Genomic DNA, 16851 nt, shown 5'->3' on the forward strand with positions numbered 1-16851 from the left:
TCAGTAGTACCCTCATGGGCAACTTCTAAAGCGTCCCACATTTCTTTAGCTGTCGTGCAATGGGATACTCGATAATACTCATCAACACCAAGTGCTGAAATTAACATGTTTCGAGCTCTCCAATCACACGACCACTTTTTCTCATCTTTCTCATTCCAATCATCTTCTGGTTTAGGTGCTATGGCGCTAGCTGCATTAGTCATAGTAATTTGAAACAGACCGTTTTCAATGGCAGCCCATACTAGCCTATCCACAGAATTTATATGAACTCGCATGCAGTCTTTCCAGTAGCCGTAATTTTCACCGTTGAAAATAGGCGCTCTATTATACGCCCCCTTTGGTTCAGAATCCATACTGTTACAGGCAGCCACAGAGCACCAGCGAACCGGCGCTCTGATACCACTTGTTAGACGGTGTGGCTAGTGATCGAGAGGGGGGGTGAATAGATCACCTCTTTGAAATTTAACGGATTTGAAATTTTATCAGAGTTTTCAAAGTTGGCGGAAAAATCAGTCCCGAATCGACTTCCGTCTATTCTGAACCGCTACTAGAAAGCCGGACACACAAGTTTAATTGCTGGATTTTAATGAGAATGACAGAAACAATTCACACCAGAATTTTAACTAATTGAATGCACTTATCATTAAAGTCTATTTCCAATGAATAAAATCTAGCTAACCGTTTTGTCAAACAGTTGGTGTGTATGTGATCGATGATAAACAACAATGGAGTTTGATTAAAAGTTTTCTTGCCACTGCTGTCTTGCAACAGGAACAATCACCACACACTAACTGAAATTGCGAAAACAGTTTTAAAACGTAAAGAGGAGTAAGGTAAGAATACGATACGCAGAGATTTGGTAAGGAAGTTCCCCACGTCGTCCTCGCGTGTGGGTACGTCTCCCTCTCAATTTCAAATGAAATTGAGAACTTTGATTATCAATATTTGCCGAATCCGTTGATACAAGGTTATGATACAAAGACAGAATTCTAAACTCTAAGAACCTCTTCTTGTATGAACCTTCACTTGATCTGAGCACGATCAAGATTTTCCTGCACGAAATTGCAAACAATTCACCGGTTCCACGACCTGCTTGCGAAATCCCCCGATTTCCAAACGCAACGCTGCGGCTGAATATGTTCTGCAAACGTGACTCCCAAACCCTCAAGAACACTCCAGTTCTTGAAGGACAAACCAGTAGGTTTTTCCTAGAAACCCCCTTCAATCTTCAACTCAGCTAGATCCTCGATCGTTCCACTGCAAACCACAGCTAGATCCTTGATCGTACCACTGAACGTTATCTCGATGCTTCTTTAATCCAAAGAACAAGAATGGTTATGTGTAAATGTTCTTGAAGAAAAGTGATTGAGAAGATGAAGAAGATGAAGTCTCTTTCAGGTTTCTAATTGCTCTCAAACAATTGCTCCAACACTGCTTTTGATCTTGTGTTCAATTGTTTTCCCTCAATGAATTCGTCTTTTGCACTGCTGTCATAACCTGTCTTATATATGCTGCAAAACAGTTACTGTTATAACATAAAACAGCTTTATGTATTGATGCATAAGAGTGTGTATCGATGCATACTGTAAGATATGTGAATTTTTGGTGAAATTTATTAATCATGTATCGATGCATAATTCGTATGTATCGATGCATGTGATTATTTCACTAGTATGTATCGATGCCTAATGCGCATGTATTGATACACAGGCTGTTTCAATTTGTCATGTATCGATGCAGGGATCGTGTGGATCGATGCATAAAGTGTTTAGCCTTCCATGTATTGATGCATGACTCGTATGCATCGATGCATACTGAACAGAAAGGTTTTGTGATTTATCACATGCTGTATGTATCGATGCAGAGGCTTATGTATTGATGCATACTGACATAAAATGCATTTTAATTGTTATTTTAAGGGAAGTATCAATGTAGGTTTATATGTACAGTTATGCAACAATAGAGTGGGATGGAAAACATAATAAAAACACAAATGTATCATGTAATGCAATGCACAACCAACATTTGAATGATGATCACACAATTTGCTATCATTAAAAATTAATTCAAGGTAAAGAATTCTCTCACATATTTATGCATAGAAAATGTTAATTCTTGATCTTATACTTCACCTAACTAATTTTATGATATTTTAGGTTCATGCTATTGATATTGAACAAAAAAAGGTTGTTGCTAAGAAGACTGCGGCTAGCAAAAAAAACATACATCTCAGAGATGCTTTTGCTACTTAGTTTTATTTCTTTTTAAGTTATGAATTGGTTGTATATTTAGAATCTTTAGAAGTTAAACGATTATATATCAGTGGATTGTTGTATATGTATGGATTGTTGTATATAAGGCTTGTTGAATGCAATGTGTGAAAAATGGCTTCAAATTATACAGTTTTAGGTGTACTGCTTCAATATACAGGTTGTCTAAAATAAATAAAAAAATATAGCGCTTTTTAAAAAAAAATAATTTAAATAACCACCCACTTTAGAGGGCGCTTTCCAAAATAAGCGCCCTCTAAACCCTTTAAATTTCCACTTTAGAGGGCGCTTTCCAGTAAAAGCGCCCTCTAAACCCTTAAAAGTTTCCACTTTAGAGGGCGCTTTCCAGTAAAAGCGCCCTCTAAACCCTTAAAAGTTTCCACTTTAGAGGACGCTTTCTTTAAAAAGCGCCCTCTAAAGTGGCCCTTAAAGGGCTTAAAGAGCCACTTTAGAGAGCGCTTTCACCAGGAAAAAAAGCGTTGTCTTTACCTATGCCAGCGCCAGATTAGAGGGCGCTTTAAAGCGCTGTTATAGGCCAAAAAAAGCGCCGTCTTTTCCCTTATTTGGCATAGTGCATGTAGCAGATGAATTCCACAAGTCACAAGTTCAAAATAACAACTTCACAATGATCATGTTGCAGATGAACTTAAAGGGATCTTCAAAGATGTCTCAGATGATGTTTCAAATTGCAAGTACTTGGTTTCACAAATGTTGGCATTGGCCAAGTCCTTTAGCATAGGGATGTTGCCTAAATTCTAAGTCCAATTTATCCAAGATCAAGTCAACAATCCACACACAAGTCTTTTAGGGTTTTTGTTGTTATTATGCACATTAATGGTCAAAGACCACACAAACAAACAAAATATACACAAGCAAAATATATCACACAATATGGTCCAAATGGACAAAGTGAAAGTGACATTAACATAGACAATTAGAATGGTATGAATAATGGCAAATGAATAAAGACTAAAAATTAAATTGCATTAAAGTAAATGGCTTGAAATTAAATGTTAGTTGTTAATGAGTTAGAAGTTAGTATTGTTTTTCTTTTTACTTTTCATTTTAAGTCATTCTTTAGAGAACACTCAACCCACTTATCATAAGCATGAATCCTTGAACCAAGACATCCTCCAAAGGAAGGTAAAAAGGCCAAGTTTCCACACAATACCATGAAAGAGGGGAGACTTACAATCTCACTAACTAGAATGCTATGCCTTTTGTGTCAAAATTTAGCGCTATGTTAAGCAATCGTAATTGGACTTATGCAGAAGTCACAACTATCTGAGGTCGGGCAATAGAATTTTGGTGTTAATGCATGTTAAAGACATAGTATAATGGACTATGCTCATGAAACATACCACACACAAAAAGAATATGAAAAAAGGGTGGCCTAATCTCATCCATACTTATGTTGATTTTACAATCAACTAGCCTTAGGATTTAGAGTCATCATAGGCCAAATGATATGAATGCATAAAGAAGGGGAAGTAGACGAAGAGGGAGGGGAATGGATCAAAACTCAAATTGGTCAAAGGAGGACTTTTACAAAATTAATATCATTCATTCATTTTGGGAGATGGAATGAACATTCCATCAATCCCCTAAATCCAATGATATTATCTTAACAAAGTCAAATCAACCTTGACCAAGACCCAACAACACAAGTCAAACTTACACAAATCTTCAAGATAGCTCAACACAATTACTTGACATTTATTCAATTTAAAAATACTAAAATAAGGCATTTAAATTAAATATGGTTTGTCAAATTCCTAAAACCTCATCAAAACACCAAAAAAAATGGTCATGAGATTTATCATAGGTCAAAAAAGGTCAAGGGACCTTGGAGAAATTTTTTCAGAATTTTTAAACACTTAAAAGTATTTTTAAACAATTAAAAATATTCAAAAAATTAATTAAATCATGAAAAATATTAATAATGATCCAAAAAATAATTTAATTCAAAATATGAAAGAGGAATTTATTTAAATTTTTTTGGTGAAACTCTCATATTTTTTGGATCAATATTAAAGTTAATATGAATTAATAAAAATCAAATGAAATAAAACAAAAATAAAAAAATCAAAAAACGTGAGCCACTTGATCTCCCTCATTAATTGAGGTGGCAAATCAAGTGGACACAAACGCGCGTTCAATGATGAAACCTAGTCAGCGCGCCACACGCGTGATAATCAAAACCAACACCTAAGATTAAAACAATTTGAATGGATCCTGTGGCTGGGAGACGTGCCAACACACCGTCGGAGCCAGAGCTCCGGTCTTCTTCTCTGGTGGACCTCACCGGACTGGTCCATCCTCAACCATCACCAAAATAAAAAAGGAGGACATGATCTGAAAGAAAAATGGCGTAGAGCACGAATCTGACCTCAATTTTAACTAACTCCAAATATATAAAAAGATATGAGGAGTTGAATTTTGAGGTGTGTCAACTAAGTTGCTTCGATTTGACCTCTAAGCAACTCAATCTTCTTGCCTACATTGGTAGGACTTCAGTCAACCAAAGATCCAAGAGAATTGAGTGAGAATCGAACAGATAAAGTTTTCTGAAATTTACCTTCAATGTTGTGCAGAACTTGATGTTGCTTACTTCAAACTCGATCTGATCACACTTGAGAAGCTTACAAGAGAGGTTTAACAATGGTACAAAGCTTTGGATCCTTGAGTTTTTGAATCTCCAAACAGTGAGATTCAAACTCAATTTTCAAGTTGAAAATTATCAGGTTTTCCTTTGAAATATGAGGGTTTGAATTAGGGGGAAAAGCTGGCGCACAAGGTGTGTTTGAATTGAGCTCAAAGGGCCTGTATTTATAGCAATTAGGACTGATATTTGCACACTTGAAAAACTGCTAATTTTGGACATTTCATGCACAAGCTTGCAGGGGCATGTACAAGCCCATGAAGCAATCCAATTTGGTCCACTTAAATCTATTTTGAAGTTCAAATCATGCTTGGATGTCAAGGCAATGTGAAATGTGATTTTTGGCATTTGATTTTTTCAAATCACACAGCTCTGTTAAAGCCTTGCGCAGACCTAGCCAAACTTGTCCAAAGTGCATGAAATTGGGTTCTTTGGAAAGCTTAGATCAAGGGGAACAAGTTTTATGTTGAACACTTTTTCATTTGGAACTTGGATCATGGTGAAGTTTGAGGTGGAAGTTTGTAAATTTCAACATGTTGAATTTTTTTTAAGTGTCAAGTCATATATCTCAATATTCTACCTTACTTAACGTTTTATGTGAGCTTCAAATGAGAAATGTGTCTTCATAAAAGTTGTAGCTATTTCAAAGAAATTAAAAATGGTCACCAATTTCATGTCATTTGGATTTATAATGATAGAGTTATACATTTTTGAAGTTTGGAAAAATCACTTGTTCAATGGTATAGGTCAAAAATGACCTATAATGTATCCTCATATCACATGCTCATACAAGTTTAATTTGCTCTCACTCCAAACATAAAGGTTTAAGTAGACATCTTGAATTTCACCGTGCAACTTGGAAATATTTCATCTCATAAAAATTGAGCATGTTATGGCCTTGGGAAGTTGACTTTCGAATTAGGGTTTAGACAAAATGACCTATAATGTTTCAACATAGAAAATGAGTTTCCAAGCAAAGTTAGCTATAGAACTCAACATGAAAGTTGTTTGGAATGTAATTTAGAGTAACTTTTATCTTGGAATAAGTTTCATATGGTGAAAAATGTAGGAGATAGGGTCTAGGGAGACCCAATTTTGATTAGATGAATTCATCTGGCCAACCACCATCAACCAACTTGCTAACCTTCAATTCTCTTGACTTTATAGGCTCATGGTAGATCAAATATGCATAATATGATGAATTTTGAAGTGTCCCTTGAGAAATTTGATCAAATGGTGAGATAGCTTGTTGGAGAAGTTACCAAGATACCCAGTCAAACTAGGGTTTCCAAGGCAAACTACCTTCAAACTCTTGAAGAATACTTGATCAATATAACATGTAGGAATCATTGAGAATCATATATGATTTTTATAACCATTTTTGGATCAATCCATGGTTGTGCTTTTTTAGCCATGAGGGTCTAAAACCCTAGATATGAACTTGATAAATCAATGGGATCATGCCCTACCTACAAAAGAGTTAGGCAAATGCAAAGAGATATTTTTGGTATTTTGGTTAGTGAAATTATAATATAAAAGTATGATACAATCACATGATGCTTGGTGATCTCTCCCAAAACAAACCCAATGAAAGAGGGGTAATGAGGATGCCAAGGTATGATCCCAATGCCAATGCATATGATAAAATTGCATGAGGGGTCTTCGAGTCAAAATTGGGGTCTTACACCATGATCTTCACATGTTATTTTGATAAAGAAATCATCAAGAGTTTGGATTTGGTTTGCCTTAGAAACCCTAATTCATCTAGGTATCTTGCGTAACTTCTTCAACAAGCTTCTTCAACAATTAATCAAATATTTCAAGGGATACTTAAAATTTCATCATATTATGCATATATGATCCTCCATGAGTCCCAAAGGTCAAGAGAATGGAAAGTTAGCAAGTTGGTTCAGGGTAGTTGACCAGAGGAATTCATCTGATCAAAACTGGGATTCCCTAGACCATATCTCCTATAATTTGTGTCATATGAAAATGATTCCCAGAGAATCGTTACTCTAAATGACATTACAAACAAATTCAATGTTGAGGTCTAGATCTAGTTTTTCTTGGAAAGCCATTTTATATGGTGAAAGATTATAGGTCATTTTATCTAAACCCTAATTTGGAAGTCAACTTCCCAAGGTCGTAACTTGATCAATTTTTATGATATGAAAGATTTCCAAGTTGAACAATCAAATTAAAGATGTCTAATTCAACTTTTATGTTTAGAGGATGAGCAAATTCAACTTTTATATGCATGTGATATAAGGATACATTATAGGTCATTTTGGACCAATGCCATTGAACAAGTGATTTTCCTCAACTTCAAAAATGCATAACTCATTCATATTAAATCTAAACGAGGTTAAATTGGTGACCATTTTTAAGGAATTTGAGAGAGCTACAACTTTGATGAAGGAATGTTTCTCATTTGAAGCTCACATAAAAAGTTATCCAAGGTGGAATAAGTGAAGATATGGCTTGACACTTAGAAATTCTTTTGACATGTTTGATTTTCCCAACTTCCACCTCAAAATTCCTTATTATCCAAGTTTTAAATGAAAAAGTGTTCAACATAAGAGTTGCCCCTCTTGATCTAACCTTTCCAAAAAGTCTAATTTCATCCAATTTGGACAAAGTATGAGTGACTTTCACATAGCTTGAAAATGGATGATCATTTGGCATAATTGAAGTTGCATTCTTCATACACAATTGCATGGCTTACCAATGTGACTTCAGCGATGTTAGTACTCATTTTTGGACCTGAAGAGATGATTACACGGGCCTATCACACGCCCATGCATCCATACAATGCACATTTCTATTTTTGTATCTTCATTTCAAGTATGCATTTAGAAATCATATGGCTATAAATAGAGGCCCTTGTGATCAGAATTAAGGAGTCTGTGTGCCACCTTTGAATCCCAATCTTCAAACCCTCTCATTCAAAGGATAAACTTGAGAATTTCCTTTGGAAATTGAGTTTGAATCTCCACTGTTTTGAGATTCAAATCTCCAAGAGTCCTGTACCTTTTGCCGATTCATTTCCATTCCATCAGGTGTCCTGAGCAAGATCCAGAGCAATTGGAAGCAAGACCGTGTTCATACATGCCTGCATTGAAGGTATTTTCCAGAAATTGTCATCTCTTGGATTCTCACTCAATTTTCCATAATTCTTCTTGATCTTTGGTTGTCTGAAGTCCTACCAATGTAGGCAACAAGATTGATTTTCTTTGAGGTCAAATCGAAGCAACTCAGATCATGATCCTAAAATTGCAATTCCTGTATCTTTCAATTTACTTGGAGTTAGGAGAAATTGAGGCCATATTCGAGCTCCTGAGCATTTTTACTTTATATTCATGTTCTTCTTTTTAATTTTGGTGATGGTTATGAGTGAACCAATCTGGTGAAGCACACCAGAGAAGGAGACTGGAGCTTTGGCTCTGGTGGTATGCTGACATTCATCTGAACCACATGGTCCCTTTCAAATGTTTTAATCTCGTGCATTGGTTTTTCATACCGTCTCTGCAGCGCTTTGACTTGTGTCCACCATGGAATGCGCACCGAGGACCACTTGATCTGCCACCTCAATTAATGAGGGAGATCAAGTGGTCCACATTTTTTTACTATTTTTTGATTTTTGTTTTATTTGGTTTATTTTCATTAATTCATATTAATTTTAATATTGATCCAAAAAATATGAGAGTTTCACCAAAAAAATTTTAAATAAATTCCTCTTTCATTTTGTGAATTAAAATTATTTTTTGGATCATTATTAATATTTTTCATGATTTAATTGTTTTTGTGAATATTTTAATTATTTAAAAATAGTTTTAAATTTCCAAAATTAATGAAATTTTTTCTCCAAGGTCCTTTGACCTTGTTTGACCTATGATAAATCTCATGACCATTTATTTGGTGTTTTGATGAGGTTTTAGGATTTTGACCAACCATAATTTAATTTAATGCATTATTTAATTGATTTTAATTGTTAAATTGCAAAATAAATTGTGTTGAGCTTTTGATATTGACTTGTTGAGTTTGACTTATGTTGTTGGGCCTTGGTCAAGGTTGTTTTGACTTTGTTGAGTTGAAATAATTTGATTTAGGGGATTGATGAAATGTACATTTCATCTCCCAAAATGCATGAATGATTTTAATTTGATAAAAGTCCTCCTTTGACCAATTTGTGTTGATTCCATTCTCCCTCTCTCTTCATCTCAATCCCATTATATCCTCATTCATTTCATGGACATATGATGTCTATATATCCTAAGGCAAGTCGATTGTAAAATCAACGTAAGTGTGGATGAGATTAGGTCCACCTCTTTTGCATATTCTTTTAAGTGTGGGATGTTTTAGGAGTATGGTTCATAATACCATATCTCTAACATACATTAACACTAAAGTTTCTATTGTCTGACCTCAAATAGTTGTGACTTCTACATAAGTCCAATTAGGATTGCTTAACATAGCGCTAAATTATTGATACGAAAGGCATAACATTCTAGTAAGTGAGATTTTAAGTCTACCCTCTTTCATGGTATTGTGTGGAAACTTGACCTTTTTTCCTTTTTTTGGAAGATGTCTTGGTTTAAGGATCCATGCTCGTGAATAGTGGGTTGAGTGTTCTCCAAATAATGACTTAAACAAAACAAAACAAAAGAAAAAGCAATACTAACTTCTAATCAATTAACAATTAACATTTAATTTCAAGCCATTTACTTGTATGCACTTTAATTTTTAAGTCTTTATTCATTTGCTATTATTCATACCATTTAACTTGTTTACTTTAATGTCATTTTCACTTTGCTCATTTGAGCCTTATCTTGTGAATATATTGTGATTGTATATACTTGTTTGTGTTTGTGGTCTTTTGACCTTAATGTACATAATAATAACAAAAACCTTAAAAGACATTTTATGTGGACTGTTGGATTGCTCTGAGACATTGGACTTAGAATTAGGCAACATTCCTTATGCAAAAGGACTTGACCAATGCCAACTTTCATGAAACCAAGTGCTTGTGAATTGAAACTTCATCTGATGCAAGTATTTTGATACCATTTGATTTCATCTGCTACATGATCTTATTGAAGCTGTTACTTTGAACATGTGCCTAGTGCCTATCTTTGAGTTCATCTAATACATGGGAGATTATGAAAAAGATCACGGAGTTGCTAAGCTTGGATGTGGCTATCTTTCTTTGATGCCTTGCTCTTCATCTTACTATTTGTATATTGATATTGCTTGATTCTAAAGTCCAAGGGAAATTTGGGTTTCTATATGACACTCTTGTCTATTGGATTGCAACCCATCAGTTAGACCTTTTCAACTCTCAACTTTAAAATTTTTGCTTAGGATTAGTCTCTTTATCTCTTCCCCCACTTCTTTAATTTCAAATCTCTCCCTCCTTTTCAAATCTTCTTTGCTTGTGCTGTTTTTTTCTAAACCTAGATGTAGTTGTAAATTCATGACCATCAAGCTATGGATAAGCTAGACGTCAATTAAACCAGAGTCGCCACCGTGTTTTTATTGTTTCCAAGGGAAAAGGGAAAATTACGAACAAAACCCAAAAATAAGAAGTTTTCAAATCAAAACTAATAAAATTCCTGAGATTATAGGTAAGGGGGTTGGTTACACAGAGGGAAGGTTTTAGCACCCAAGTGTCCAAGGTACTCCTAGGGAGCCCTTTCTTATGTGCATATGTGTTTTTGTAAAAAATGATATTTGCAATAAATAGAGTGGAGGGATGAGAAAATAATTCATTAATTATATTTTTGTGTTTGACAAGACCTTTGAACTTGTGCTTATGTACCAACATAAAATGAGGGATCAAAACCTCGTAGTTCGTGGTATCAATTTCAAAGTGGATGCATTGCTTTTTAACCAAAAGTTAAGTTTAACAAAGGCACCAAAGGCCTAAAAAAGGTTTGAATGAGTGTTAGTTTTTTTTGTCTTTTTGAAATTTTAAGTCAAGTATAGTTAAGTTCATTTACAAGTTTAATTAAGAAAAGAGTTTAATATGTAATGGCATAAGGCCAAAGTCTATAATTTGCAAAATGGTATAAGTTTAGAATAATAACACAAGCAAAGAAGATTTTAAAAGGAGGGAGATATTTGAAAATAAAGAAGTGGGGAAAGAGACGAAGAGACAAATTCTAAGCAAAAATTAAAAGTTAAGAGTTGAAAAGATCTGACCAATGGGCTGCAATCCAATAGATAAGAATGTCATATAGAAACCTAAATTTTCCTTGGACTTTAGAATCAACCAAGACCAATAAAAAAATATAAATATGAAGAGCAAGGCATCAAATAAAGATAGCCACATCCAAGCTTAGCAACTCCATGATATTTTTCATAATCTCCCATGTATTAGATGAACTCAAAGATAGGCACTAGGCATAGGTTCAAAGTAATAGTTTCAATAAGACCATGTAGTAGATGAACTCAAATGGGATCACAATATTTGCTTCAGATGAAGTTTCAATTCACAAGAACTTGGTTTCATGAAAGTTGGCATTGGCCAAGTCCTTTTACATAGGGTGTGTTTCCTAATTCTAAGTCCAATGTCTCAGAGCAATCCAACAGTCCACCCAAAATATCTTTTAGGGTTTTTCTTGTTATTATGTACATTAGGGTCAAAATACCATAAAATCAAACAAGTATATACAATCACAATATAATCACAAGATAAGGCTCAAATGAGCAAAGTGAAAATGGAATTAAGGTAAAAAAGTTAAATGGTATAAATAATGGCAAATAAATAAAGACTCAAAATTTAAAGTTTATAAAAGTAAATGGCTTGATATTAAATGTTAGTTGTTAGTTGATTAGAAGTGAGTATTACTTTTCCTTTTGTTTAAGTCATTCTTTGGAGAACACTCAACTCACTATTCACAAGCATGGATCCTTGAACCAAGACATCTTCCAAAGGAAGAAAAAAAGGCCAAGTTTCCACACAATACCATGAAAGAGGGGAGACTTACAATCTCACATACTAGAATGCTATGCCTTTTGTGTCAATAATTTAGAAGTCACAACTATTTGAGGCATGACAATAGAAATTTTAGTGTTAATGCATGTTAGAGACATGGTATTATGAACCAGGCTCCTAAAACATACCACACTTAAAAGAATATGCAAAAGAGGTGGACCTAATCTCATCCACACTTATGTTGATTTTGCAATCAACTAGCCTTAGGACATAGAGACATCATAGATCCATGAAATGAATGAGAAGAGAATGGGATTGGGATGCAGAAGGAGGGGGAATGGAATCAACACAAATTAAAATCATTCATTCATTTTGGGAGATGAAATGTACATTTCATCAATCCCCTAAATCCAATGATTTTGACTTAACAAAGTCACATCAACCTTGACCAAGGCCCAACAATATAAGTCAAACTCAACAAGTCAATATCAAAAGCTCAACACAATTTATTTTGCAATTTAACAATTAATATCAATTAAATAATGCATTAAATTAAATTATGGTTGGTCAAAATCCTAAAACCTCATCAAAACACCAAATAAATGGCCATGAGATTTATCACAGGTCACACAAGGTCAAAGGACCTTGGAGAAAAAAATTCATTAATTTTGGAAACTTAAAACTATTTTTAAACAATTAAAAATATTCCCTAAAACAATTAAATCATGACAAATATTAATAATGATCCAAAAAATAATTTTAATTCAGAAAATGAAAGAGGAGTTTATTTAATTTTTTTGGGTGAAACTCTCATATTTTTTGGATCAATATTAAAATTAATATGAATTAATAAAAATAAACGAAATAAAATGAAAATAAGAAAATAGAAGAAAACGTGGACCACTTGATCTCCCTCATTAATTGAGGTGGCAGATCAAGTGATCCTCAATGTTCGTTCCATGATGGGCACGAGTCAAAGCGCTGCAGGGACGGTATGAAATGGATCATGTGGTTCATATGAATCTCAACATAGCACCGGAGCCAAAACTCCGATCTCCTTCTCCGATGAGCTACACTGGACTGGTTCAGTCACAACCATCACCAAAATTAAAAAGAAGGACATGAATTTAAAGTAAAAATGCTCAGGAGCTCGAATCTGGCCTCAATTTCTCATAACTCGAAGTATATTTAAAGATACAGGGAGTTGAAATTTGAGGATCATGATCTGAGTTGCTTCAATTTGACCTCAAAGCAACTCAATCTTGTTTCCTACATTGTTAGGACTTCAGACAACCAAAGACCAAGAAGAATTATGGAGAATTGAGTGAGAATCAAAGAGATGAAAATTTCTGGAAAATACTTTAAATACAGGTCATTATGAACACGATCTTGCTTCCAATTGCTCTTGATCTTGCTCAGGACACTTGATGGAATGGAAATGAATCAGCAAAAGGTACACGACCCTTGGAGTTTTGAATCTCAAAATAGCGGAGATTCAAACTCAATTTCCAATGGAAATTCTCAAGATTATCCTTTGAATGAGAGGGTTTGAAGATTGGGATTCAAAGCTGGCACGCAGGGTTTTCCAATTCTGATCACAAGGGCCTCTATTTATAGCCATATGATTGCTAAATGCACACTTGAAATGAAAGTTCCAAAAATAGCAATGTACATTGCATGGATGCACGGGCGTGTGATATGCCATGTAATCATCTTTTAAGGTCCAAAAATGAGTACTAACATTACTGAAGTCACATTGGTAAGCCATGCAATTGTGTATGAAGAATGCAAGTTCAATTATGCCAAATGATCATCCATGTTCAAGTCATGCGCAAGTCACTCTTGCTTTGTCCAAATGGGATGAAATTGGACTTTTTGGAAAGTTTATATCAAGAGGAACAACTTTAATGTTGAACATATTTTCATTTGAAGCTTGGATCATGATGAATTTTAAGGTGGAAGTTGGGAAAATCAAACATGTCAAAAAAATTTCTAAGTGTCAAGCCATATGGTCACTTATTCCACCTTGGCTAACTTTTTATTTAAGCTTCAAATGAGAAAAGTTCCTTCATCAAAGTTTAAGGTCTCTCAAATTCCTTCAAAATGGTCACAAATGTGACCTCATTTGGATTTAGTATGAAGGCTATATGCATTTTTGAAGTTGAGGAAAATCACTTGTTCAATGGCATTGGTCCAAAATGACCTATAATGTATCCTCATATCACATGCACATAAAAGTTGAATTTTCTCATACTCCATACATCAAAGTTGAATTATACATCTTGAATTTTATTGTTCAACTTGGAAATCTTTCATCTCATAAAAATTGAGCAAGTTATAGCCTTGGGAAGTTGACCTCCCAATTAGGGTTTAGACAAAATGACCTATAATCATTCACCATAAAAAATGACTTTCCATGAAAAAATAGCTCTAGACACCAACATTAAATTTGTTTGGAATGTCATTTAGAGTAACGTTTCTCTTGGATTCATTTTCATATGACAAAAACTGTAGGAGATAGGGTCTAGGGAACCCCAGTTTTGATCAGATGAATTCCTCTGGTCAACCACCATGAACCAACTTGCTAGCTTGCCATTCTCTTGACGTTTGGGACTCATGGAGGATAATATATTAATAAGATTATGAAATTTTAAGTATCCCTTTAAATATTTGATCAATTGGTGAAGAAGCTTGTTGAAGAAGTTACACAAGATACCCAGATGAATTAGGGTTTCCAAGGAAAACCAACTCCAAAATCTTGATGATTTATTGATCAAAATAACATGTGAAGATCATGGGGATTCATATATGATACTTAGATCATAGTAAACCAATTCTCAATTGAGCTCCTTGCATTGAGGGTCTTAAACCCTAGACGTGAGCTTGATAGATCAAAAATAAGCACATGCCCTACTTACAAAAGAGTTAGTTTATACAAAGACATATTTTTGGTATTTTAGTTAGTAAAAAATGATAAAATACAAAGTATGATACAATCAAATGATGCTTGGTGATCTCTCCTAATGCAAACTCAGTGAATGAGGGGTAAGGAGGATGCCAAGATGTGATCCCAATGCTAATGCATATGATGAGAATAGCATGAGAGATCTTAGGGTCAAAATTGGGGTCTTACAGCTGCCCCTATTTATGGACGTTCTAACTGAGGAGATGAAGGTTAAAATCTTCTTATCAACTCAGTAGAATGAGCTTAAATAACAACATATAGAAACATATTTTGGTCCCTAAGAGACCTCATGATGCATATGATATAAAATGTTAAAAGAATGTTTGTCGGGAAATATTGCCACAAAGAAAAAGAATCCGGAGAGACTGAAAGTCCACAAGAGTGTAATGCATTTCATAAGGAAAACTCACTGGGGATACAAATACTCTGGGAAAAAGAGTTATGCGTAGGCCAGGCCAAGACTTAAAAACAATTGGGGGACTCGAGGGATTTCCATGAAAATAAACCAATGGAAAGACTCAGTCGGGGAACAAAAGGAAAATCTGCAGGGGAAACGGGTAAATCAGAACAAAGCTGAAGTACTCGAACGAAGCAGGAAACAACAATTTCACTAAGGAAATGCCCACTCAAACTCAACTAGGGAAAAAACGCTCTTCAACATAGGAGGAGCAGAAATCTATTATCCATTACCGGTTATTGGGTAAAAGGGGATAACAAAAATCTGACAGGGAGGACATCCATTACCGATTAGGGTAAACATATCAAGGATGACACGCTGAAGGCATCCAAGAGGTGTATTCGTTACCAGTTACTGGGTAAGAATAAACTGCTGGGAAAAGCCGAAATAGGATTTACAACTACCAGCTACTGGGAAGAAGACCAAAGAGAGAGAATATCCGTCACTGGTTAAAGTGAACATATCAAGGATAGACTCAAAGGAAAGAAAATCCATCATCGGTTAGGATGAACATATCAAGGATAAACTTGTCTGGGGATTCTAGGGAGGATACCCGTCACCGATTAGGATGAACGTATCAAGGATAAACTGCCTGAAAAAGTAGGAATTACATCTATCGAATATTGGATAGAATACCGAAAAGAGAATATCAGTCATCGGTTAGGATGAACATATCAAGGATAGACTCAGGGGAAAAATAGGAATTACATCTATTAGTTACTAGATAGAATACCAAAAAGAGTATATCCATCATCGGTTAGGATGAACATATCAAGGATAAACTCTATGAAGGGGAGAAAAACAAGATTTACAACTACCGGTTACTGGGCAGAAGACCGCAAAGCGAAGGAAATCCATCACCGTTTAGGATGAACATATCAAGGATTAACTCTCTGGGGAACAAAATAGGGATTACAACTACCGGTTACTGGGCAGAATACCAAAAGGAGAGAATATCCGTCATCGATTAGGATAAACATACCAAGGATAAACTCAAACAAGGGAAGAAAATATATGTCATCGGTTAGGATGAACATATCAAGGATATACTTCCTAGGAGACATGAAAACGAATCCGCTAGGGAAGCAAAGGTTGCTCTTGCTGGGTATTGGGAAAAAGTGGCAGACATGAGAAGAATATTACCAATTACTGGGTAATAGGCTCTCAAGGGACCAAAAGCATCTATCTAGGTAAGATCTAGATAGAAAAGGTCAATCAAAGGACTCAACCCAATGAGGATATAACTCAAAGGGAGTGGTTCCATCCAGATAATAAACTAGGAGGAAGCTGAAATAATGATCATCCACGAGGAAACAACTTAGTGGGGAAAGAGAAAGGTTAAAGTCTTTCTGCTTAATGGACTAACATTCTACAATTGAAAGAGGACAGACAAACCAAATCTGCATGGGGAAACAAAGGTATATCACCATAGCAGAGGATAAAAAATGAATAATGAATCAAAAAGTGCAATAATGTAATAATGAAATTATATGAGTGTATATGTATATGTATATGTATATATATATATATATATATATATATATATATATATATATATAT

This window comes from Lathyrus oleraceus, chromosome 7, assembly GCF_024323335.1.
Source record: "Lathyrus oleraceus cultivar Zhongwan6 chromosome 7, CAAS_Psat_ZW6_1.0, whole genome shotgun sequence".
NCBI classification, from domain to species: Eukaryota; Viridiplantae; Streptophyta; class Magnoliopsida; order Fabales; family Fabaceae; genus Lathyrus; species Lathyrus oleraceus.